At 44.9% G+C, this 27,002-nt stretch overlaps 1 protein-coding gene across 7 annotated transcripts in view; it reads left to right on the forward strand.

Moving 5' to 3' along the window:
• The window catches only part of CTNND2 (catenin delta 2), a 702,624-nt gene that overhangs the window by 559,666 nt on the left and 115,956 nt on the right, over positions 1 to 27,002 (forward strand). The gene's annotated exons all lie outside the window — the stretch shown is intronic.

Here is a 27,002-nt window from a genome sequence, read left to right on the forward strand (position 1 = left end):
ACTGATAACGCACACAGCCTCAGAAAGGCAACAACAGAGCAGGACGAGAGGATTTTCCCGTCTTCTGCCAGCAAAGTCTGTGCTAAGTTTCTGTCTAATACGGCAGGGAGGGTGGAAGACTTCCCTCTATAAAAATGAGTGAAACAAGGATATTAGAGGTTTGTGGGGTTTAGGGGTTTTTTCCTATTGCCTTCCCTAAATTAGCTTCATATTGTATTTTCAAGTTCTTTACTACTGTTGAGAAAGTTTCCTTTGGAAAGAGCACATTCTTTTAAAAAAAAAATAATAATAATCCTGTCTTTTAACTGCATCTGCATGTACTATATGAAAATATTTAACATCTGCCTGATCGTGTTTTTAGCTAGGATTGCACACTACATACAGAGGATTTCCGTAACAAAGTACTTCTGAAATATTCATCCTAATGTAGCTTTTTTACTTTCACAGCTCATTTCTTTTTGTCAGGTACTCATTTATTACAGTTAGTTGGTTACAGCTTTAGCGTTTTCTCTTGAAGGACAGTAGCATTGTGAAATACCTCCTCCTCTTCCCCTGCTGTCATTCATCCATCTTTATATCTGATTTACTATGCACAGAAGTACAATACTTGGAAAGTGTTTCAAAAGCGATAGTTGTGAAAGGGCACAACGTAAGTATTGTGCATATACAAATATGGGCGGTTTGGGGTTTTTTTAATCCCCTAATGAAGTAAAAATACATAATAAAATAGAAAATAAAAATATTTTATTTGCCAAAAAAATATTCGTTTAATTCCCTGGGTTCACTTTATATAATTAATTTGTGTTGAGGACGTCGTTTTTCAGTAGAGTGGTCAAATTGATTGATTTTGATTGCTGTCTTTGGTTGCCAGCCTTCATGCTAAGAAGGAATGTCTTCTAATCTATGCAAATACGAGAAAATACACAATGTCGTCTGTACTCTTGGTAGTTACTTACGTGTTACGGTTAGCTGCTTGTGCTCGCGGTCTGGCTGCGCTCCGGGCTGCACCGGAGAGCACTTGAGGTCGATGGCCTTGGGCACAGCTTGTCACCTCAGAAGTATTTAAGTTTTGTAACCCCACAGAAACAAGGGAGATCTCATAATCTGTCTTGAAAGCAAGCGTAGTCATCCTTAGCCCGCTCCTTGGCACAATCGTGTCACCCTTCCCTGTCACTAGGTTGCGGGGCTTACTGAGGACAGCGGATACGCAGGCACAGGATCCGCCAGCAAAATCAGCTGGAGCGTGGCTGCCTCCAGGATCACCAGCGCTGAAACGGGGGAGAGGGAAATTCACGTGAATGATGCGTTTTTCTGAACTGAGATTTTACATGATAGACAGGAACAATGGGGGGATTTTTAATAGGTTTTACAGGAAAAATGTACTTGCTTTGTTTTGGTTTGGCTTTACTTCTGAGAGGACCAGTAATTTGGGGTTTGCCTTCAGTTAGATTGTAGAAAAGTGAACTAAAAGAGTCTTTGGGCACTGAATTAATCCCACATTTCCCAGAACCCTTTTTTCTTTTTTCTTTTTTTGATTGAGGTTTTTCTTCATTTGGGTTTTAATTCAGAAAACTGAGGTACCCAAAGTTAAGTAGGCAGCATAGAATCATAGAATAGAATCATAGAATCATTTCGGTTGGAAAAGACCTTCAAGATCATCAAGTCCAACCATTAACCATGCCCCCTAAACCATGCCCTGGAGTACCCTGTCCACTCACTTTTTGAATACCTCCAGGGATGGTGACTCAACGACTTCCCTGGGCAGCCCATTCCAATGTTTGACAACCCTCTCAGTAAAAAAATTTTTCCTAATATCTAACCTAAATCTCCCTTGCCTCAACTTGAGGCCATTTCCTCTTGTCCTATCTCCAGACACCTGACAGAAAAGACCAACACCCACCTCACCACAACCCCCTTTCAGGTAGTTGTAGAGAGCGATAAGGTCTCCCCTCAGCCTCCTCTTTTCTAGACTGAACAACCCCAGATCCCTCAGCCGCTCCTCATAAGACTTGTGCTCAAGGCCCCTCACCAACTTGGTTGCCCTTCTCTGGACACGCTCTAGCAGCTCAATGTCTTTCCTGTAGTGAGGGGCCCAAAACTGAACACAGTACTTGAGGTGCGGCCTCACCAGTGCTGAGTACAGGGGAACAACCACCTCCCTGTTCCTGCTGGCCACACTGTTCCTGATACAGGCTAGGATGCGATTGGCCTTCTTGGCCACCTGGGCACACTGCTGGCTCATATTCAGCCGGCTGTCAACCAGCACCCCCAGGTCTTTCTCTGCCGGGCAGCTTTCCAGCCACTCTTCCCCAAGCCTGTAGCGCTGCATGGGGTTGCCGTGACCGAAGTGCAGGACCCGGCACTTGGCCGTGTTAAACTTCATACAATTGGCCTCAGCCCATCGATCCAGCCTGTCCAGATCCCTTTGTAGAGCCTCCCTACCCTCAAGCAGATCGACCCTGCCTCCCAACTTGGTGTCGTCTGCAAACTTGCTGAGGGTGCACTCAATCCCCTCATCCAAATCATCAATAAAGATATTAAACAGAACAGGGCCCAACACCGAGCCCTGGGGAACACCACTAGTGACCCGCCGCCAACTGGATTTCACCCCATTCACCACTACCCTCTGGGCTCGGCCATCCAGCCAGTTTTTCACCCAGTGAATAGTGCACTTATCCAGGCCACAAGACGCCAGCTTCTCAAGGAGTATGCCATGAGAGACAGTGTCAAAGGCCTTGCTGAAGTCTAGGAAAATAACATCCACAGCCTTTCCCTCATCCACTAGGCGGGTCACCCGGTCATAGAAGGAGATCAGGTTGGTCAAGCAGGACCTGCCTTTCGTAAACCCATGCTGACTGGGCCTGATCCCCCTCTTATCCTGGAGCTGCCGTGTGAGTGCTCTCAAGACAAACCGTTCCATAATCTTTCCCGGTACCGAGGTCAGGCTGACAGGCCTGTAGTTCCCCGGATCCTCCCTCCGACCCTTCTTATAAATGGGAGTCACATTGGCAAGCCTCCAGTCCTCTGGGACCTCCCCTGTTGACCAGGAACGCTGATAGATGATAGAGAGTGGCTTGGCAAGGACCTCTGCCAGTTCCCTCAGTACTCTTGGATGGATCCCATCAGGTCCCATAGATTTGTGAGTGTCCAGATGGCGTAACAGGTCCCTAACTAATTCCTCCTGGATTAAGGGGGGTATGTTATGCTCTTCATCCTTACCTTCCAGCTCATGAGTTGGAGTACCCTGAGGATGATTGGACTCACTATTAAAGACTGAGGCAAAGAAGGTATTAAGTACCTCGGCCTTTTCCTCATCACTCACTGGTTGCTATGTTCCCTTCTGTATCCATTAAAGGATAGATATTCTCCTTGGGATTCTTTTTACTGTTAACATATTTGTAAAAACATTTTTTGTTGTCCCTTATGATAGTGGCCAGATTTAGTTCTAGCTGAGCTTTTGCCTTTCTAATTTTCTCTCTGTATGATCTAACAAGATCCCTGTACTCCTCCCAAGTTGCCCGCCCTTTCCTCCAGAGATTATAAACTCTCCTTTTTTTCTTAAGTCCTAGCAAAAGCTCCCCATTCAGCCAGGCCGGTCGTTTTCCTTGGCGGTTTGACTTGCGGCACATGGGAATAGCCTGGTCCTGAGCCATTAAGATTTCCTTTTTAAAGAATGTCCATCCCTCCTGGACCCCTTTGCCCTTAAGGACCGTCTCCCAAGGGACTCTCTCAACCAGTGCCTTGAAGAGGCCAAAGTTAGCCCTCCAGAAGTCCATAGTGGTGGTTTTGCTGACCACCTTCTTTGCCTCACCAAGAATTGAAAATTCTACCATTTCATGGTCACTAAGCCCAAGATGGCCTCCAACCATCACACCTCCCACCAGTCCTTCCCTGTTCGTAAACAACAGGTCTAGCAAGGCTCCTCCCCTGGTTGGCTCACCCACCAGCTGTGTCAAGAAGTTATCTTCCACACACTCCAGGAACCTCCTAGATTGTTTACTCGCTGCTGTGTTGTATTTCCAGCAGATGTCTGGAAAGTTAAAGTCCCCCACAAGGACAAGGGCACACGATTCTGAGACTACTGCCAGCCGCTTGTAGAACGATTCATCCGTCTCTTCAACCTGGTCAGGCGGTCTATAACAGACTCCCAGCACAATATCTGTCTTATTGGCTTTCCCTCTCATCCTCACCCATAAGCACTCCACCTTGTCATCAGAATCGTGTAGCTCTGAACAGTCAAAACATTCCCTAACATAAACAGCCACCCCACCACCTCTTCTACCTTGCCTGTCCCTTCTGAAGAGCTTGTAGCCATCCATTGCAGCACTCCAGTCATGGGAGTCATCCCACCATGTTTCCGTGATGGCGACTAAGTCATATCTATCCTGCTGCACAATGGCTTCCAGCTCCTCCTGTTTATTGCCCATGCTGCGTGCGTTGGCATAGATGCATTTGAGCTGGGTCATCGAATCCACCCCTAACATCGGCACGCTGCCCCCAGGCTCATCTCTGGTGCACCTAGTTTTATCCCTTGCCCCCTTCGAACCTAGTTTAAAGCCCTTTCTATGAGCCCTGCCATCTCATGAGCAAGGATTCTCTTACCCCTTTGAGACAGCTGGACACCATCTGTCGCTAGCAAGCCCGGTGCTGTGTAAGTCTCCCCATGATCAAAAAACCCAAAATTCCACCTATGGCACCAGCCTCCGAGCCACGTATTGACCAGGTGTGTTTTCCTGTTCCTTTCAGTGTATTTCCCTGCCACTGAAGGGATTGAGGAGAACACTACCTGTGCTCCCGATCTTTCTACTAATCGTCCCAGCGCCCTGAAATCCCTTTCGATTGCCTTTGGATTCCTCTCTGCAATCTCATCACTGCCAACCTGCACAACCAGCAATGGGTAATAATCAGAGGTCCGAACCAGACCAGGGAGTTTCCTGGTAATGTCTTTTACCCGGGCCCCAGGGAGGCAGCAGACTTCCCGGTGGGATGGGTCAGGTCTGCATATCGGGCCCTCTGTCCCCCTTAAGAGGGAGTCGCCTACAACAATTACCCTCCTTTTTCTTTTTTCTGAGGATGTGAGAATGCGTGGGGATGCCCGACTGGGCTTAGGCACCTCCCTAGATAGGGCTTCATCTACACCCTGATCTTCACTGGCCTGGTCCTCAAGTTCCAGAGCCCCATACCTGTTGAGTAGGGGCAACTGGGAAGGTGAGGGAGACCGGGAGCAGATTCGCCTGCCTCCCCGAGCAGGGACCTGTATCCATTCCCCTCCATCTCTTAGGTCCCCTCCTGCCTGGTGGCAGGAGGGCAGGGGAACCTCCGCTTCTTGCGGAGTCTCCATCTGCTGCCCCTGCCTCAGGGATGGTAGGGTGTGGGCCCACCAATCTATCTCCCTCTCATACTCCCTGATACTCCTCAACCTTTCCACTTCCTCCTTCAGCTCTACCACCAGGCTGAGCAAATCACTCACCTGGTCACACCTCACAGAAGAGGTGTCCCCGCTGACCTCCATCATTTCTGATAGACTCAGGCACTCCCTGCAGCCAGAGACCTGGACAGCTGCATGTTTACGTGGGACCTGTCTGCGTTGCCATATTTTTCCTAACAATGGCTTTCCCCCGAGTGGCAACCATACCTGGGTCTCCCTCTGGGCCGACAACCACCACTTGAGCAGCCTGCTCGAGCTGGGAAGAGGGGGGGGCTGTGCTCTACCTGCACGCCCTGCCTGCGCCAACTGCCGCGCCACGCCCTTTCTGACGCGCCACGCCCTGTTTGCCCATCCTGTTCGCCGCGCTCCTCAGGGCCGTTCAAATCTCCCGCGGTTGCCCCTGGCAACGCCCACGCCGCGTCAGCCTCTCCCGCGAGAGCCGCCGGCTCCGGCCGGGTCCCTCTGCCCTTCCCCGGCGCTCCCGGGCCTCGGGAACCTCCCTGTCTGCCTCAATCTAGCGCTTAGCCGCCGACTTACCGTCGCCTCTGCAGGCCTCGCCGCTGACTGAACGCTGCATCTCCACCTTGGAGGAGTTCAAGAAAATCTATCACCTTCCCTTGATTATAAAAGCAATTTATGACTTGTTTTAGGTAGTTTGCTTAACAGGGCACCTGAATGAAGTACTGGTTCTTTAGAGGCATACTACCGCTATACGTCACATTTGTGTATACACAGATGACCTCTAAATAATCAGTTTGTTTTACCATTTGCTCTTCCAAATGTATAGGTACTTTAAATACTTTGATATTATTATTATCTATAATGAAAATATATCATTACTTCCTAATAAACCAGAAAGAGAGACATATATGCATCTGTGTGGGGGTTTGTATGTGTTTATATAGCTATATACTTTCTTTTTACTGTAGTCCTTGGCCTGAATAACAGCAGTTGGTAGTATTTCTTTTAAGAAAGTGGAAAGTGACTGCATTAGCACAAAAATTTTATTCTAGAATCATGGCTCCACACATCATGAAACACATGGAAAGCATTAACTGATTAATTATCCCCCATAATTCTCCAACATATCTCTGTCTAGACTATAATGCATGCAGTATTGCTTCTGCCAGGGTTACATTTTGCTTGACCTTATGGCAGACATACAGTATAATTACTAAATGGGGGCTAATTTATGTAAACAAACATTAGGTTTTTGTAGCACGAGCCCTATCATTATGTTTTATTGCTAGTGGATGTGTTATGTAGTCAGCCATTCTTCAAGGGCTTGGGTAGATCATTATTGTACATGATCTTTATACTGTAAACTCTAAAGATTTAGAGTTTACAAAGTGAAAGTATCATAGTCCCTAGATATGATTTTTGTTTCCTCTCCTACAAGTACATGAGGACTTTAATTGATCATGCTTTAGCAAAGTAAATATATCTCACTCTATGTAAGGGTACTCAAATTATTTTCTAGTTAGTACACAGAGAGTTTGGGGGATGCTAATTCAAACCACATCTGGTATTATCAGACATAAAAGGTAAAAACAAATATGCAGGAACTGGAATATATTTAATACTTTGATAGCTGTCATGTACTGGCCTTCATCTATCAAAAACCTTGGAGGTAGCTGCCACACAGCAAAAGTAATTGACTTCCATTGCTCCTTATAAGCCAAGCTAACCTAATGGCTCCCATTCTTAAATCAAGTGCAGGAATTTATTATCATGAGGGTAATAGTGACACTATCCACCAGTTTTCTTCTTGGTTTCCAATAATACCAATAGTACCTTTTCTTTCCTTCTTTCCTTCTTTCTCATTCTTATAGAAAGCAAGAAAGGAGGAGATTGATCGTGTTTACAATGCCATCTGAATAGCTGGAGTTTTCCTTGGTGGAGGCATGCAGCAATTTTGGGAATGTGACTCTTGGCAGGCATCTAAGCTTATTCATTCCTTTCCTGCTTAATCATTTCACATTTACTCCTCTCTGTTGGAGGTCTGTCCTTGTGCTGTTTACTTTGTGTAGTTCATGTGTTCAGTAAAAAATAAATGATTAACCTATCTTATCAATAATAAATATTTGTTCGTGCTCAGAATCTGCAGTGAGAAACAGAACAGTGGCCAGCAGGTGCCAGTTTGGAGTTTGCTCTGCTCTTTTCATAGTTCGTGCGAAATGAATTTAGTGGCCTCAGCACAATTCCTGCCACCGTCTCACTCAAAGCAACGCTGCCGTCATCAGTCCTGGGTACCCAGGCAGGGCGCAGGGCTGATGGCGGCCGTAGAACTGGAAGGCTCACTGGCAGCACGGGGTAGGAGCACACCTACAGCAGCATGTTCAGCCAGCAGTACGGACTATTGCATTTGGTGTGAACCTCCTGTGGGCCTGGACTATGCATTTAGATTGTTATTCTCAACGGTAGTGGCAAACTTTGCGTTTTAGCTTTGGTTGTTAACCATACCTGCCTATGCTTTGATCATTCCTCCTGACAGCAGCACCAACGTATCTGTGGCAGTCACAGCTTCAATGGTTTTTGAAGCCTCTGTGGAGCTGCTTCATAGGAGAAGGGTGCTCACAGAATTTAAAAGAAAAAAAGCCACCTCAGTGAGAACTTGGGAACAAACCACCCTGTTGTGCAGGAAAACTGGGAATTATGGCAGAAGGCTCACTTGGGTAAACAGAAAGCTTCCTGAAGCACAAGAAGAAACCAAGGAGTGGAAAGCAGAACAACAAAGGAGTATGAAAAGCCTTGGTTCTGCCCTTGGGGTTGAAATGAGGAAGATCAAAGCCCAGCTGGAGCTAACTGGGGACATAAAGGATCACAGCAGGGAATTTTACAGGCATATGTATCCTGAAAGCAGAAAGAAGTTGAGGGGCATGCGAGTCCATTGATGCGTGGGGAAGACTGATTAATGATGGACAAAAGGGAAAAGACTGAAGAACTCACCACCTTTTGTGCCTCAGTCTTATCAGGCAAGTCCTGCTCTTAGACTCCCGTACATTTCATCGTGTTTTAGGAAGGAGAAAGAGAAGCCAGCAATGGGCAAGCAACAGGTTAAGGACTGTTTGGAGAAAAAAAAAGATATATTCCAATCCATGAAACTGGATGGGATTTACCCAAGGGTGCTGCAGAAGAAGCTGGTCGATACGGTTGTGAGGCACCTATCATGCTGGTGTTTGGCGGAGGTGTCTGAGGACTAGAGAAAGACTAAAAATTTATCTGTCTTTGAGGAGAACAAAAAGGACAGTCTGGGGACCACCATTACTTCAAACCCTGGAGAAACCATGGGGTTTTGGAATCCATTTCCAAACATGTGAAGGGGGAACAGTCAGCATGGATTTGCCAGTGGCAAATCATGGTTAATGAGTGCTATTGCCTTCTGCGATAAAGTGTCTGGCCATGTGGATGAAGGGAGAGAACTGATGCAAAGTATTATCACTTTATTAAGTGTTTTATCAGTACAGGCTGGAAACCCTGTGGCTGAGCAGCACCCCTTTTAAAAAGGAACTGGGCTTTATAGAGGACACCAAACCAAATATGAGCCAACAATGTGTTCTCATCATGCATATGGCAGAGTGGGGTATATCGGTGGCCAGCAGGTCCCTGCAAGTTTTTCCCCCTTTACTGGGTACTGGTGTGGCCACCTCTGCGATACTGTGTCCAGCTTTGGGCCCACCCAGTTCAACAGAGATGTTCGGAAACTGGAGAGGGTGCAGGGAAGAGGACACAAGTTTCAGCTTGGAAGGTTCAGAGGGGACATTTTGCTTTACCAGGAAGGTAGTGCAACACTGGAACGGAGAGGTGGCGGGATGTCCATCCTTTGATGTCTTCAAGGCTCTCTAACAAAACCACTGACCTTGTCTTGTGTTGATGATAGTCCTTCCTCGGGCAGCAGGCTGGACTTGGATGACTTCCCACCCATTCCTGCCAACCAACATTTCTGAGATGCTGTGAGTGACTCCAGAGTTCCAAGTCCAGCCCGTGGAAAAGGAGGAATACAGGAATTGGAAGCTCTGAAACAAAATCTGGAAGAGAACAAAATTCCCGTCTCTCCTTTCTCAGGGTCATTACTTCTCTCCCCTTGCATTGGCACGGAGAACTTGCCGACAGAGGCGAGCAGGCTAACAGAAACCAGCCCCTTCTACAGCGTAACTCTGATTCACCTCAAAAAAGTCCATCCTGTGCAGTGGATGTGGCATGAGTCTTGTGGGGGTGAAAAGTGACAGTGTAGACAACGTATCGCGATCATTCTGTAAAAGGGGGTTGAGTTACCGTTGCAGAGGCCTGCTTCATTGGGGTGTTAAGTTTCCAGTGCTTGACTTTCTAACCATACTGTTATGTAAGTATTTTATAATTCATAATGATGAACTGATTAGCAATTGCAAGTATGATTACTTTCAAACGTCAACCAAACAGCTAGAGAAAGATTTGTATTTGAAACGTTGTTTTTCAATTACAGTAGTGTAGGTTAATGAGTGTTCATTTGGTTTCTCTTCATTTTTGTTAGGACTAATCTTAAATCATAGAATAGTTTATGAAGTAAATAAAGTTCTGTGAATTAGTAAGTGGTATTTTGATGGGATTTTAAATTGAAATGCGTACTTATGGCATTGGACATATGTAATAAGAAGTTTACTTAAATAGACGATCTCAGAATTGCAGTTACAAGCTGCTGTTCATAATTTTTTCATCAAGATGAAATTGCAGTCAGAAAAAAGTATTGACCATTACAAGCACCGTGTCTAAAGTGCTATTTGCAAGTCTCTCAAATCAATTAAATCCCCTCAAAATTGGGATCAAACTTCAAAATTCTATGCAAAATATTAATATTACATTTTTTGAAAGAATGGAGATAGGGGAAACCCAGTGGATTTTTCATTAATTACTTTTCCTAACTAGTATAACTTTGGAACATTTAGGTGTCATTTTTCGATCTCATTGATACTTCCATATTTTTCTGGAGTTCTCTGAACTTGAATACTGAACTACTTCCCGAACTCCTTGCTGTTTATTTCAGATTGACTTCATCATTCGGCGAAATAAACAAAAATGGTTGCACTTGATCTCTGAAGTAGTTTCAGAGTTTATGCTTGTTACTGCTGTTCTTTCTGGGTATTAATAGTAGCAATCAACTTCTCTGGCACGGCAGCTTTTTTTGGCTGTCATGCTTCGTTCAGTTAATGGGGTAGATTTCTAAAGCAAGTTTACGGTATGACAGGCTGCCTGAATCTTCTGGGGCAGGTTGTAGTGCCACTCCTCAAGCGGAGTTTGGGTTATAAATGTGTAAATTGAAGACCTAAGTGGTCTAAAGCACTTTTATTTGGGGAAAGGGGGAGGGAGGCATACTGAATGTCATGAAACGATTGCTGTAGGAGGCTATAGCAAAGAGCAAAGGCAGATGTACGAGATCTTGCTGTCTGAATTATAAACAGCTCAGCGTAATTAGGCATGTTCTGAGAAAAGATTTCACTGTGTGGACTGAAATTCCAGCATTCACCTACGTGATTTCAAGTGGCTCTGGCTGCAGCCGTCTCAGCAGTACCACTGGCGGCGGAGGCAGTAGTCGGAGCAGCCCGGCACAGCCGCAGAAGTTGTGGGTAAACACCGAGGCTTGTGTTTTCTGTCTGCCGGGGTGCTGCTTTCCATGGAGATTCTCAGAGAGCGGATGACATTCATGACAGTGGTGGCTTAATACCATGATGCTGAGGGCAAAATTTTAGGTGAAATGATCAGCCAAGAGTGCAGATAGGGTTGGTGGGAAGTAGGCTTAAAAATTAAATCGAAGCTGAGTATGGGTTACAGCTTGGGTGTTGTAACCAAGAGTTTTGTCTTAGGGACTTGTCTACACAGTGGAAGAGCAGAAAGCAAAGAACTGCAGAATAGTTGTTTCTCAGTAATTCTCCCTATGAATACTGTCACGGTAGACCATGTGTCCCCAGAGGAAGTTAGTGCAAAATAAATACTGCGTATGAAATTCAGATAACTTTTCCATAAGCTTCCTCCAGCAGAAGAGTCCGTACAGTGCCTGCATGTTCCTGGTGTGTTTGGTGGCACCCATCGGTGCCAGCGGGTGTTTCTGGATGGGGGTGTACAGCTCTTTCCTTATCTAAACGCTGGTGTGGTTTCATACAGCCAAGAAGTCTGTTCTCAGAGCTGTGCTCAGAGGGACACGGACCTGCTGCCAGCACCCAAAGATGCAGGGAGAGGCGTTTGTGCCCAGCAAAGCCCAAGTCGCCATCTGATCCTGATTACGGTGGGGAAGAGAGGCTGAGCCTCGGCTGAGGCCCCTCCAATACCTGTACCCCGTGTGGTACGGGAAGGTGAAGGGCCCCCAGCAGCATAACATCCCGTAGAACAAAATGCGCAGGATGGAGAGGAAAATAGGGGACTGACGTCACCTTCCAGTCTATGCATACATACAATTATATGAACAGCTGATTTTAAACACGACAGCTTTTGGTTTATTGAGGAGCTGAGATTCAGGGGATCTCAGACGGAGACCATACACTTTGCACTCGCAGAGGCCAATGAATTTCAGCCTGGTACAGTTAAGTACGCAGGTCTTAGGGCATTCAGAATAATAGACATTGAACCAAAAGCACTGCTCCGTCCTCAGTGGCTTTAGCAGCGGAAAGAGAAGGAATATCAAGACCAGTATAGCAAAACTGAGAGTCAGCTACCTAATGAATTGTGTCAGGGAGCAGCAGGAGCAGGGCTGCTCCCCAGGGTGGGCGAGCGGGGAGCTGAGTGTGGCTGCAACACGGACAGGCAATGCCCTCACCAGTGGGCTCAGCCCGGGGAGCAGAGTTGGGGGGACAGCAGTGGGTCCTGTTGGCACTCCAGGGAGCATCGGGCAATGGCGGGGATCAAGCCAGGTCCAAGGTCGAGGCAGGAAACCCAAACAGCGAGCCAGAAACAGGGCTGGGGACCAGCACTGCTGCAGCATCGCTGGGACAGGGACGGGGGTCCGGGCTCGGCTGCAGGGGGGTCCTGGGCCATGGGCACTGGTATGTAAAGCTGGCAGGTGAGTAGGTAGGTGTATAAAAAAATGAGGTAAATCAAGTAATACAGAAGTGGTAGGAATGACTTTAATAATAATTAATAAATTGCAGGGTAATTTTGCCTTTCTCAGTGCAGTGTCCGTAAATGAATCATCTTGCACAAAACAGACAGGTAGTTTATCAGTTACGATCACATGGGCCTTCTGCATCCCTCCTGCTCTGGGCAGAAAGATAACTCAAGCACAAGGAACTGGAACATTGCGATACTTGATTCACGCAGTTACCGTCTTGATGGAGTGTCATTTTACCAGAGCCACCTGTTCAGGAAGGGAAAAAAATATCCACTAGTATTTGGTATTAGCATATTTATTGCAGCAAGATTTGGCAATGGAAATCAGCTCAGAGCTGGGGAATAAGCACTGAGCTTCCTAAAGTTGTATTAAATAATTTGCACTCTTTTACACCTAATATAGCAAATTTTACTGTAATTCTGGGAATTGTGTTTGCACTGTACCAGAGGAAGCTATGTTGTTGAGTAACTGACAATTAACGGAGAACGGTAAAATAATAATTACAAAATTAGAATGAGTGTTTATTCATAAAAGAACAGACACCTTTATAAGCTGTAATTACCTTTTTGCTAATTTGGTCTCTGACTGGCACACAAAGCATGCAAAGGATGAAACTCTTGCCAGGCATAACACCACTGCAGTCGAAGCACTGTGTTAGAGGTGAGGTTTGTACGCTGGGTGTGTTGTAAAAGGAGGTCACACGGGAGCAAGTCTGATGGTGCTGAGTATCTGTCACTCAGGGAGTGCTTATCTGTCAACTAAAGAGTAGTCACAAGTGCAGAAATCCCTTAGCGGGGTGTTGTGGTTTCAGCCCAGCCAGTAACAAAGGACCACGCAGCCGCTCGCTCACTCCTCCCGCCCCCCTCCGGTGGGATAGGGAGGAGACGGAGGAGAGAAAAGAAAAAAAACCTGGAACCTCGAGGGTTGAGACAAGGGCAGTTTACTGGGACAACACAAAAAAAAGTTACAACAACAACAACGGTACTAATGAAAGAATATACAAAAAGAGTGATGCACAGTGCAACTGCTCACCACCCGGAACCAGATGCTCCGCCACCGAAAGTCCCCAGCCCTCCCCCCGGCCCACTCCCCATTTATATACTGAGCATGATGTCACATGGTATGGAATAGCTCCTTGGCTAGTTCAGGTCGGCTGCCCCGGCTATGCCGCCCCCCCCACCTCCCAGGTTCCTGTAAAAATTAACTCTATCCCAGCTGAACCCAGGACACGTGGGATAATTATCGTGAGATTGGGGCTGAAGTTTGCTGCAGCATCAGTAACTTTGTACTTGAAACCGGCTCTCAACTTTGTCTGGTTTTTCAGTTTGTATAATTCTCCCCCCAGTCTTTTTTTTGTTGGTGGTCAGTCGTGGGTTTTTAGACCACCAATACACTCCGCCCCTTGGCCCAAAAAATGTATAGTAAAGCCCCTGTGTAAGGTGAGGCTTGATGGAAAGAGGATGCACGGAAGTGATCACGAGATAATGAACACAATGATTGTGCAGAAGCCTTTACTCAGGCAGATACACACAGCTCCTGCAAAGTCTGTTTTTGGGAGGAGAATGGTTGGGGGGGGATTGTCCTCTTCTTTCACCGCATACAAGTGTTTTGGTTCAATTTGTAGGACGAATCAGGATGAAGCAAATACAGTAACATGCTAAATGTATACATTTGCAGATGGGATGGTAAAATATCTGAAGGCAAGCATAATAGTACATTTCATGGCAAAGCAGATTACAAAGTGGAAGAAGAGAGCCTGCTATTCATGCGAGAGTTTCACGAGCATCTTCAGGCACCAATGGGAAGTTTGAATTTGGTTTTTACTTGAACAAGTGAATTGACTCAAAGGGTATGTGTTAAAATGAAAAGGGAAAAATGAAATCTCTGCCAATAAGTCATCTCTGCCCCCTGAGCAGTTACTGTGACATACAACAGCGTCAGGGCAGCGTAGGGTTTTGTAAGAGGTTCGTTTCGGCAGAAGAGCCAAGTTGTCAGACACCATCCCTGGGGTATAAGCCAAAGGGGTAGAGAGCACTGACAACAGTGCTAGTAGCAGAGAGTGCTTGTTCATCGTTTTATATGGCATGGACTAGGTGGGGATAAGTAGGGTTGTGGTAGAGTGATTCCCTTCTTTTTTTACAGGTTATTTCAAGCAGCAATGATGCACAATGACTCATTAGGCTGAAGGGCACCCTAGAGGGTCAGTTCTTTCATCATCTCTCAGTATGCCCATAAAGCCGTTTGGAGATATGATGAAGTGACATATTCTGAGGTAGGATACACACTCTGGCAATTTCAGGTTAACTGTCATGAAAATAGGACATGAACATACATATTTATTTCTTATGCTGAAGGCACATTTAGCCAAAGCATAAGAATTATAATTTAGTTTGCATCACATTATATTTTCTTTAACAATTTAGGCAATTTATGATAATAAGATTTTTTTTACAGGTATTTAGCTTAAAAAAATCATAAAACTGTGAGATGTTATTAGTGGGAAGCAGCATAGATACCTTGATGTTTTTAATGGAGTTAAAGCATAAAAATAAGAAAATTGAGGGTAGAGATTGTTCTAGAAATAATAAAATGCAATTTCACAGGAACAGTATCGTATAATGAATTATGTGACTAGAAAGAAATAACGTGAGCAAATAATAAATGAATATTGAGATGCCTAACTGAAAATTGTGATGCGAGTGCTGGTAATATAGAGCACGTGGATAATGACAGTAAAACAACAGGTAGAACTATTACACTAGTAAGTAGTCTAGACTAGGGGTGGGCAGAAATGAGACAGAAGACAGCATTTCTAAGGATTTTTAGTTTGGTAGAGGAGGAAGACACCTCTCAAGTTTGGAGAGAGACTCCAGCCAGAGAAATGTCCATAGCAGTCAATTCACTGAGAGTATCACTATACACACAGTTGAAAAGCACTTGACTTCTACTTTTCTAAGCTATGCCATAACTTAATGTGTTTCATACAGAGTAGCGTTTCATACTTTCTAATATTCTAATGAGTGTTCTGCTTTGTGACTTCTTATCCTCTGTATTAAAATTTCTAAGTAGCTGATCAGAAAGAGATGAACCTAATAATCTAATGAACTGATTGGTGCTGTAATTAATTGTGCTCATCTGATTAGTCAACAACCAAAGCCGATTTACCATCCTTTCTTCTCAAGGCTCTGCACTGATAATGCTTTTTCAAGACTGTAAAATAGATGCAGGAAGGCACTTGAAACTCAGATGTGAGAGGGAGACTGCTTTGTAGGTTAGGGGAATCATCTTACTTAAGCAATCACAATCCTATTTGTTTGTTCCTTAAGGTTGATAGGATTGCTTATTGCGAGTCATATATTTTTTTCTGGTAAATCTCATCTTTATTCATAGGATTTTCAGACTGGTAACTCTGCTAAATATAACTATTTACATTGTTTGTGGTCTGATTTTGGTGATTATCTTTTTCACTTCATTCTAAAACCAAAGCAAAAGAACTGTATAACTTACCAATATTTTGATTTATAAGGCCTGAGAAGAAGCACATTACTAATAATGCTTTTAAATATCTCAAACTCAAGGGCACATGCAAACAGACTTACTGAGCTTAGGTGCCTACTGAAGTATACAAGAGGAATATGCAGTGTGTTGTAATACCTGATCCAAATCTCATTGGTTTGGTTCGGTGACAAAAGGGTCAATTTAAAAATCAGCATAACAAATGGAAAAGTGAAAATTAGAACATAAAAAATGCAATCTCATGTCAAAATGGAACCCAGAATGCATATGTAATGGCATTATTTATTTTTGAATTTGTAAAACTAGAAAGTCACATCTGAATTGTCATCTGGCCCAAGTAGAATGCTTGTCTAACACAGAGTGAGAAACCAAAGTGACAGTGTCATGAGATCCTGTCCCAAGATTTAAAGTAGTTTGCCCTCACACAGATGCTATTCTGAGTTAATATGTATGAAATAAGCTCTGTTGTTATTTTTCTTTTTTTTTTAAGATACAGCTTTTGTATTTACATAGACGCGCACTCACGTCCGTATATCATCGAACTAGGAGATCTCATTTTAGCTTGCTGCCAATTCAAAGTGTCTACTTATTTGGGAATGTAATTGCCTGCCCAGATGACTGTAAAATTACTGGGTTTATACCTGAGTCACAGATTCGTCCTTTTTGCGTCCTCTTGTAGAAGGAATTTGACAGTTGTGGCACAGGGCTTTTTACGGCACAAGTTTGGTTGCCCTCAGCTGAATTTGTGTGTCTAAAACTGCAGGAGGTCCTTCAAATGTATGGCCAATGGGTCTGTTTGGCATATGGACTTTCTTCCACGTAACAGGCTATTCATTGGATATTTAAACTGCCTGTTTTCTCTGGGAGGCTGACTGACTCCTTGGTGTTTCATTTGTACGTACAAACCAAAAAGGAGACCCAGGTAATAACATCAGCAAGATAGGGACCTATACTTTACTAATTAAAATACTTTTTGCTTGTATAATGGACAATTAAGAGAACCCATGGACAACAATTGAGAATTACCGGAATCCAAGACAGTCAAATGACTGAGAAAATCTAAATGTAGATATTAGGCTTCAAATCACTTTCCTTTTTGCTTCTGTGGGGTAGCACAGCCATATCCTTTCAGTGAAGCCTTCTTCTGAGCACAGGGGAGATCCGATTCTGAGTGCCTTATTAAAATGGAGCAGAGGATGACTCCAGAGAGTATAAACTCTCAGGACTTCCTGGGTTCATAATTTCTCGACAGAAGGAAGAAAGGATGCACAAACTAGTCCTTTAAGAAAGCAAGATAGTTAACAAATAAACTTCAGAAACCATAACCCAAAGTCTGTTTTCTGCTGGGTTTTTTCTGATTCCAAAAACTATACTTGTGAAACTTTTTCACAGATTTTTTGATTTGGGAGTTTTATTAAATAAGCAAACTGCTCCACTTGGAAAAGCATCGTGCTTGTTTTTAACTGTTAATTTTATGTGATGGTCTGGTCCTTTCCTACTACTCTGGAGACAAATATATCCTCAGTAGCTAGGACGTGCCTGCTAGCACTAAACAATTTCAGGTAAAACCTGGAAGCAGGTCAGGAATGCATTTTGGCCCCATGTTGGATTCTGAAGTTGCACTTTTATCATAATCAACTCAGGCATTCAAAATATTTCTGAGTGTATAGAAAAGGGGCTCGCGTGTATCCCTGAAAAGCACACGAGCTACGCTGGGAATAAGTCAAGGGGAAAGAACTGTCAAAACCAAGAGGGTTTTGTTTCCATTTGTTAGCACTCGTTGTTCTTAAGCTAAACCAAGGTCAAATACCTCAGAGAGTGGCAAGAAATTTCACACAGTATGTGAAGTTGACTAACTTCCTTTTCACAAGTTTCAGGTATGAAAGAAAATCCTTTTCCCCAGCTGTTGTATATGTTAAAATTTTGGCTGAAGGAGAGTGATTTTTCTTTACAAAATCAAAATTATATTACAGAAGTAACATTCAAAGGATTTTATAAAGTGATCTCAGCAGTGTAAAACATGCTGATAAATACAGTCAGAATAGTATTTTCAAACACTTAGTAAATTACTGTGTTTTACAGATAGTATATTTCTTTGATGCCTATTCTGAACTCTAAAGCATTTTGCCTGCTTCTTTTCAATTGTTGTTATGAATGCAGTTGTAATGCCAAGCTTTTCCTGAGAATATGGCCTGCAAAAAATAAGAAGAGGGATATTTTTCTTCATGTGGAAGTATTTTTGCTAGTGCAGCTCATGCAAGACAGAGACTTTCTCACAGGACTACACAGGACAAATACAGTCTTCATCTTTTAGTGGAGGAGAAAAATAGACATAGAAATGATGAACAAATAACCTGAATTTTAATACTTTAGAAATTGCTTGAGCAGTTAATGTAGAGGAAGGCAATTAAGAACATCAAAACAGACCAATTTGTAAGCATTTGAAGAAAATAATCTGATAAATAATAGGTAGAATGAGGTTAATTGAAGGCCGTTTATGTCTGATCAACGGTTTTGTTCTGAATAAGATAACAAGCTGAGCAGGAAAATGAAAAATCAGGAGAGACTACTTTACAATACTGAAGCACCTGACACAATATTTTTGAGTTTTCACAGTGACCAGAGTAGATAACGAGGGCAGAAGAAATTAGGCCAGTAATACTTCCTCAGGGTACGCTCCCACCAGCCACGTAGGTGTTTCTGCGGGTGCTGGCAATGGAGGGGGGGGTGACGCCTGCATTTAACAGCCTCGGTGGCATCCTCCTCCATGGATTTGTCCTGTTGCTCTTGGGTCCACGTGAACGTTAAAAGCTGCAGCGTCCTCTGGCAAGCGGTTCTGTAGGACAGGAGCGCCCGAGCTGACGCTGGAACGCTTAATTCAGGTGCGAGAAACAACGCGGCTGGACCGGCGTCTGTGCTGAGTTGGTCAGCCGTGAGGAGAGGCCGTCGAGGAGAAGCTGGTGAGAGCCAGCTCTTGTGGCTCCTTCAGAGTGACCTTCTGCGTCCTCACCGGCTGCTCTCCTGTGCCTTCCAGCTGCACCTCCATTTCTTCCAGTACGAGCAGCGGGGGACCAGAAACCTCTCCGGACTGTCCACATCCTTTCTTCTTCCACACCCAGCTGTGTTTATTGCTGTACAAAATAATATCATTTAACACAAGTTAGGAAGCATGTGTCTCTCAGACCATCAGCTCTGAGTACCGATTCAGAAGCCATTGCTGAAATGCTGAAATCTCCTCTTTCTTCTCCAGCTGTCGGACAGCTAGTCAGATTGCCTGTTCTCGCTGGGAAACTGAGTGACATCTTGGTGTTTCGTTTGTACGTAAGATCAAAAGAAGACACCCAAAGCAGTTTTCAGGGTTAAAGCCAAGATTCTGAATTCGTGAGGCTGATGCCTTTTCAGGTTCACTTATCCCCTTTGCTCTACCAACTTCTTGCTGGCTCCCAGTCTTCCTGAAACAGACGTGATTTTGGGGGGATTTAATAACTCTTCATAAATTTCTCTTCTGTGAACTTGCCTCCCTTTGAGCCCATATACACTTTTGTCAGCCACAGCTTCTTTTGGGCACAACGTCTACAGCTCAACTTCACTCAACTACCATCGCTTTTTTGTTTTAAGCCTTCCTTGTCTGGTTCCATCTGGTGACACCCAGTTTTCAACTGAAATTAAAAGTTGATTTCTATCTACCTTCTCCGTGACCATGATGACTTCATGAATTTTTATTATATTCTCCGGATCCCGTTACCTGTCACTCTTTCAACCTGCTGGGTTCTGGCTTACTAAATTCTTCCTAATGTGGTTTGGATTCCTCTGAATCTTTTCCAGTTCTGCCGAATCATTTTTGAGATGAGGTGATCAGAACTGCACACCACAATAAGGACGGTGCATACAGTGGTATACTCTGGTTTAGTTTATGTTGCTTGCCTTATATGCCTTACCGTCCATTATTGCTCATTTGGCTGCTGTTGAAGTATTGAGCTATCTCTTCATGGATGTCTGTTATAATTCCGAGGTCTCAGTGGTCAGTTCTGAGACCAATGTATTGTAAGTAAAACCAGGAATATATGGCATTTTTTTCTCATGTACATCACTTTACATTTATGTGCATTAATTTTAAAGTCATGCAGTACTTCCCTGTTAGCACTTAGCTTATTGCTCTGAATAACTTAGTATCTTCAGCAAACTTTCATTTCATTGTTCATCTCCTGTTTCTGATAGGTTTAGGAATAAATCACTCCGCTGGTGACCACCCTCCACTGTGAGAACTGACCATTTATTTCCTATATTAACAATTATCTATCCATCTTCCCATGGTTGCTTATTCTCGTTAAAGTGCGTTTGTTAGACATCTTGTCAAAAGTCTTTTGAAAAGTGAAATAAATGCTATCAATCAACCTGTCCCTTATCCAACATGCTTATTGCTTATGCATTTCATCTTCAGAGTGCAAAGGTAGGATTGCGAATCAGCCCTTTTGACTCCTCCCAGCATATCTTCTTTATTCTTACGTCCACTAGTTCTGCATCTTGTTATGGCTTGCTATCGTTTATAGCATTTTTCGACATGCTGTTGTATTTACATTCTTCTGGTCCTGAGATACCAAAGTGGTTTGGACTGAGAGGCTGTACACCGTGGTTATGGCACGGTTAGGACGCTACCGTTAGATATTCAGATGCTGGCCTCCTAAGATCTGCGAGGCGCTACCGGCCGACTACAGTCTACGCTGAAGCAAAAGTGATGGTTGAATCACACCGGATACCTTCTCATTTAAATTCGCACAACCCGGTGCTTTTCCGCAGAAAAGGCAGCCATTGGGAGGTCTGAGGGCTGGGCGGTGTGTTGTGCTCCCTCGGGTGAGGGGGAGAGGAAAGACGCTGCTGCCAGCAGAAGTCTGCTTCTCCTCCCCGCCGGGGTGGTGCCCGGCTCCGGCCCTCAGCCAGCAGCTCGGGGCGCTTGGCTGATGGACGGGGCCGCCATGCACCGCGCCACACACCGCACCACGCCGCACCATGCAACGCACCACACCACACCACGCACCGCAACGCACCGCACACCACACCGCACCACACTACACCGCACCACACTACACCGCACTACGCACCGCACCGCACACCGCACCGCACCACACTGCACCACACTACACCGCACCACGCACCGCACGCACACCACACCGCACACCACACTGCACCACACTACACCGCACCACGCGCCGCACCACACACCGCACCGCACACCACACCGCACCACACTACACTGCACCACGCACTGCACCGCACCACGCACCGCACCACACACCGCACGGCACCACGCACGGCACCATGCACTGCACCGCACCACGCACCGTGCCACAGTGCAACACACACTACACCGCACCACGCACTGCACCGCACCACGCACCGCACGGCACCACACACCGCACCACACTACACCACACCACACTACACACCGCACCACACCACACTGCACCACACACCGCACCACGCACCGCACCGCACAACGCACCGCACCACGCACGGCACCACACACCACACCACACCGCACCACACCACGCACCACACCGCACTGCACCACGCACTGCACCACGCATCGCACCACACCGCACACCCCACCACACCGCACACCGCACCACACTACACCGCACCACGCACCACACCGCACACCACACCACACACACCACACCACACGACACACCACACCACACCACACGCACCACACCACACACCACACCACACACACCGCAACCACACCACACACACCACACACCACACCACACCACACACCACACCACACACCACACCACACACACCACACCGCACACCACACTGCACACCACACACTGCACACCACACCCCACACCCCACCCCACCCCACGCCCGTGTGCCTTCGAAGTCCGACGCACGCACAGCTCCGCCGGGCGATGTCACCGCCGTGAGCGCAGAGGACCGCCTGCAGACGTTCCCCGCCAGCCCTCGGCGCGCGCCCCCAGCCGCCGCCGCTCCCAAGGGCAGTGCGTGGCGCAGCGCCTCGGCTCCGCCAGCTGAACCGACGCCGCCAAACTGGCGGCCGCCTCCCGCGGGGGCTGCATTAGACGCTGCGTGGGCTTAAGCAGCTGGGCATTCGTGAGCGCAGTGATTTTTAGAGAAGTGCAATGTCAAATCAGAAGCGTGCCTCAGGCGGGATTTTTTTATACCATGATTTCACACATTTCCCGAACACGCTACACGTAGTTCTGCGCGCCGTATTTAAATCGAAGTTGCGCTTCAAGTGAAACCACAAAGCGAAAGGGGAGAGGGGGAGTTGGAAACATTTTTTGTTTCTTTCAGATGAGGCTATGGTTGATTGGACCGTGAACGCTTCCCAGAAATATTTTAGGCCATAAAATTTTGTTGGTTTGGTTTTAGGGAGACAATTTCTTTTAAGATGTTTATAGCAGTTCACGTTCTTTTCCACCATGTATCTCTTCAAAACACAGCAAAATAGCCAAAAGAAGTCAATTGCTTCACAGATCACACAGAGCGGTCGTTAAAAACAGCGCATTTAGCCTAAGGATTGGACATGCAGAAGCACAGCAGTAAAAGCTACCTGTTGAGTGCTTGACTTGGTAGGCTGATTGCTCTCATGTTTTGAAAATGAAAGGTATGGCTGAATAATCAAAGCTAAATCACATTGTCACAGCATTTGATAGAAAGGTTAATAACCAAGACTGTATCCACCTCGGACTGTCAGGTGTTTGTCTAGTTGCAAAGTACGCTCTTAAAGTGAAATGAATACCCAAGAGAGAAAGATCTGGGCCAAATTCCTTCTTGATATAAAATGGTCATCCTTCTTTAATTACAGTTGAGCTATTCTAATTAATAAGAGAGAATTTGCCCCCAAACCTGTGTTAATCTACATGCAGGACTGATAAATTATTACTCCTCTGAAGACCAACTTATAGATAAAGAAGGCTATAACTGGTACTGAGAACATTTAGCAAGAAGAAATCTTGCTAATCTTGCTAATACTGCATTGAACTGTCATTCAAGTCAGGCAAAATTGCAAGGAAGATCTGTGGCAGTGACTGAAAAATCGATTTTAATTTATTATTACTTCCAAACAATAAGCTGATTTTGTAGTAACTAAAAGCCTAACACTAAGAAACTCTTAATAATGAAGATGAACCATCTTGTGTTTTCTTACTTTTTGTCTCACTGCCTTGTTTAAATTTGTATATTGTCTGAGAAATAGCTACTCTTATCAGCTAGTTTAGTTTCCAGCAGTAAAGGATGATTTTAAAAAGTCCTAGTGTACAAATAATGATAAAAAAATTTGAATTTGTCTAAAAGTTAGAGTAGTAACCGTAACTACTACAGCTAATCTATTTGCTCTATGTCCAAAGGCTGCACTGAATACTTGCAGATAAGCCAATGTGACTCAAGGTCTACTCCTTTATATAAAGCCCTTAAAATTGTATAGCTGTCAAGGGACTGCTGATGACTCTGAGCACACTTGCTGATTATGTGCATGGTGCTGGTTGCTTGTTTTTGCTGCCTGTGTTACTATATTAGACCCTTGCAGCAAAGAGCCTGAATGCTCATAGAAACAGCTGGGACTCATACTACGTGATGTGACCTGAGCATGCTTAAGGAGGGCAGTTGCTTCTGTAGATAGTTTAATTCTGTCTTTCAGATTTTGAGAGCTGCCACTGGGAGTAATGTCAACAGCTTGCTAAATATTTCCATATCCAGAGGGCATGTCTCTCAGCACACTGGCTTTCTGGATGATCTTTCCGTACAATTCTGTGTCCCTCCCCTGGATAAGGCAGGTGAACTCAGTTATCCTGGAGTCATCAGGATATTGCTCGTAACCTCCCACGGTTTGTATGCGCGTATGGAAAATGACCCTAAAGGACAAAGAAATTCCTTGGCACCTCCCATCTTCCCCTACCTCAGATCCCACCAATTAAATTGAATAACTGAGGTAAGTGCCAGGGTTGACAGGGATCGGGTATGTGTTGCATTCCTTTATACCACGTCATATCCCTAGAGCATTGGATTGACACCCCTTAGGTATGTTTGGGGGATCGTGCCTGCTGGTAGTTATCAGGTGATGACATGATAGCTGTGACACATCTACCCATAAAACTGAAGCTGGATTATTGTAGTTCTCTTTCCATTCCTAGATTATTAGCAAAATCAGTCTGCCATTTGTGCAGAAAACAGCAGTTTGATGAGCCACGGCTCTGAGCTCTTGTTCTGACTATCTGTTCCTGGTGTTCCTCTCCTGAGAAGAAGCTGTTTACGTTAGCTGGTTTTTGGAGGTCTGAGTGGGACCTTCTGACCAAACTGAGAGTTATTCTTCAGCACTCTGTATTCTTGGTATTCCTGTGTGACTGGATTCCAGTTGAAATTGATTTTACTGGTTTATGGAGGTCTAAAGGACTCCTCGTCCTGTTAGATTAAAAATGTCAGCCCACAACTCACATACACCCTGTGAGTAGAGTTTCCACAAAGAATCAAAATTTACCAGGCAGTCAAGGTTTTGCTGGGCTGCCTTTATGATAGACAAATATTTTTTTTCCTGAAAACCTGTGAATTGTATCTCCACATCTCTTTAAAAAATCCAGAAAACATGGTTTCAGACCAACACTGGAGAAATACGTGCTTACTTAGTGGGACATTTTACCAACAGTAGATACTACTAATGCTCCAGTTTAAGGTTTGCACCATGACCTGTAAATTCACAAATGACATACCATGTTTTACTCCCTGTCACACTGACAGCTACAGCGTGTTCTAGTTAACAATGAGAAATAAGAAAATTAAGATGGCAGTGCATTTTCTTGGACAGCTCACGTAATCTGGAACTTGCTTCTCTTTCTCAGAATGACATAGCCTGAACGTGGTGGTATTAGAGACCTTCTGTGAAAGATCTTAGTTAACAATTCCTTCAATAGAGCTGAAATGGGAATAGTTAGATAATGGGATGTGTTTCTTTTTAAATAACCAAATGATTATTTCTGCCAAAAAGTTGATGCAAGGTTTGGATTTGTCTTGTTTTTTAAGCTGTTTCCCGAGTAAATAAATAAGCCAAATCTGTGGAGGGCTGTAGGAGCTATGAGTCAGTGCAGAAACTAGACAGAGACTTTTAAAAGAAAAGGAAAAGCAGTCATGGGAATTCGGTATATCCATCTCCTGATTACAGAAGCAACTGGAGCCTAATGAGGAAGGATGACAAACAGAGGAACTGAACTCGACAGCTCCTCCACGCGGGGCAACGAAACGCATTGTCTGCGCGAGATGAGCGCCTAGTGTGTCTGTGTTACTTGGTAGAGAGGCCTCGTATTCTTCGTTTGGCTGGAAATGAATGAGGCAGACAGCTCACAGCTCAGGGACTATAAGGGTGTCTGCGTTGCTGTCTCGCTGAGGAGTTTCTGGTGAACTTGGAGAGGAGCTGAGAGGCTGCCAGTCTCTGCAGGCTCTGGAGAGTCAATGTGACATGTGTTTGGCCATGCTAGAGAGAAGGAGAAATCACCTCAGTGAAAAGATCATGGAGAATGTATCTCTGTTTCTACCACTGTCTAAGTCTATATATTTTGAAAGCTTGCACTCAGTATATGTAACTGCAGAAAATGGAGAAGTTGGACACATGATGTTAGTACAGACTGTTACATCTAGTTCTGTTTGAAAGGATTCAGTAGTATTTCAGCTTTTTTTTTTTCTTTTTCTTCTTGATAGTGGTGCAAGGAAAGGTAGTGTGCTGAGAACACTTCCTCAGCATCCTATTGTAATTTGTGCAGTTATTCTTTCAGGGCTGGATACCACTCTCTTTCTCTATCTTTATCTTCGTCTTTCTGGAGGGTGGGAGAGTAGAATTTCAGATAAAAGAAGTCCACTAATCCCCCTTTTCCTCACTGCCCACCCCGCAATGCACTTTTCAGATCCATGATTCTGCTTTTCCCACATGTGCTGCCCTTCTGGAATTTCAGGTGGAGCTGTTGCCTTTAATAAGGGGACAGTCTACTCAGACTACACTTGAGGCAGAGTCCACAGCCCTGCAAATATAGGGTATGGGCACTGTTTGGGGAAAACCATGCTCTATAATATTCCCTTCTGATTTTTGTCACCCAAAGGGAGTCAAAAGGTTTCCATCACTTCAAAGGGAGAGCCAGTGGAAGACTTTTTCCAGCTGATGCTCTCCAGACCCCAGTTCCTGGATGACAGAGCTGGAGGAAACCCTGTCTTTTGTTGCTCTTACAGCAGCAGAGAGAGAGGGGAAGAGATATGGAGGTCAGGGACCAGAAGAACAAGACAACACAAAACTTGCAAGCCATTCTGAAGGGCACACTTCTGATGTGTAATGTGGGGTGAACTGGGGAGTCTCAAGGAGAATGGAAAGCATGAATTTGTGTGCTAGGGAGACAAAGGAATTCATTCTAGTGCTCCTGGGCTGTATGGATTTTGTCGAGCTGTCTGCAGAGGTGAAGGGAACAGTGTTGAGTTAATTGGGGCAGCTGGTGTGTGGGAGAGCAGAACTAATGAGGGCTGTGTGGGGATGCAAGTATAGATGGAAAATCGTGTGTGTTTAGGGAGCAGAATCAATTAGGAACCTGCATTGGAGGGGCTGGGGGATTGTCCAGTTATAAGATTATTTGATTAGGAAAACTCTTTGGTGCTTTGGGGGAACAGAAATGGGGTTTTTTTACGTGATAGGGAGGCAGAACAGGATGAAGTAGGTAGAGCAAAGAAAGAATTGAAAGGAAACCTATCCTTAAGTCCTCTCACCTTCCTCCATCTAAAATTCATTCCCCCCTCCCAGGATTCTCGTCCTTTTTCCATCTTTAATGCAAAGGCAATTGAAAATGGCGTAAGAGGAAGAAAGTGCCTTGCCTTCTTCCCAAATCAAAGGGCCGATGCCCTCCTCCCTCCCGCTTCCGTACGTTGGCATCAAGTACGTAGGGCTGGTGTGCTCCTTTCTGTTCTTCCTTTGTATCAACTTCAGTAGAG

This window comes from Harpia harpyja, chromosome 1, assembly GCF_026419915.1.
Source record: "Harpia harpyja isolate bHarHar1 chromosome 1, bHarHar1 primary haplotype, whole genome shotgun sequence".
Classification (NCBI taxonomy): Eukaryota; Metazoa; Chordata; class Aves; order Accipitriformes; family Accipitridae; genus Harpia; species Harpia harpyja.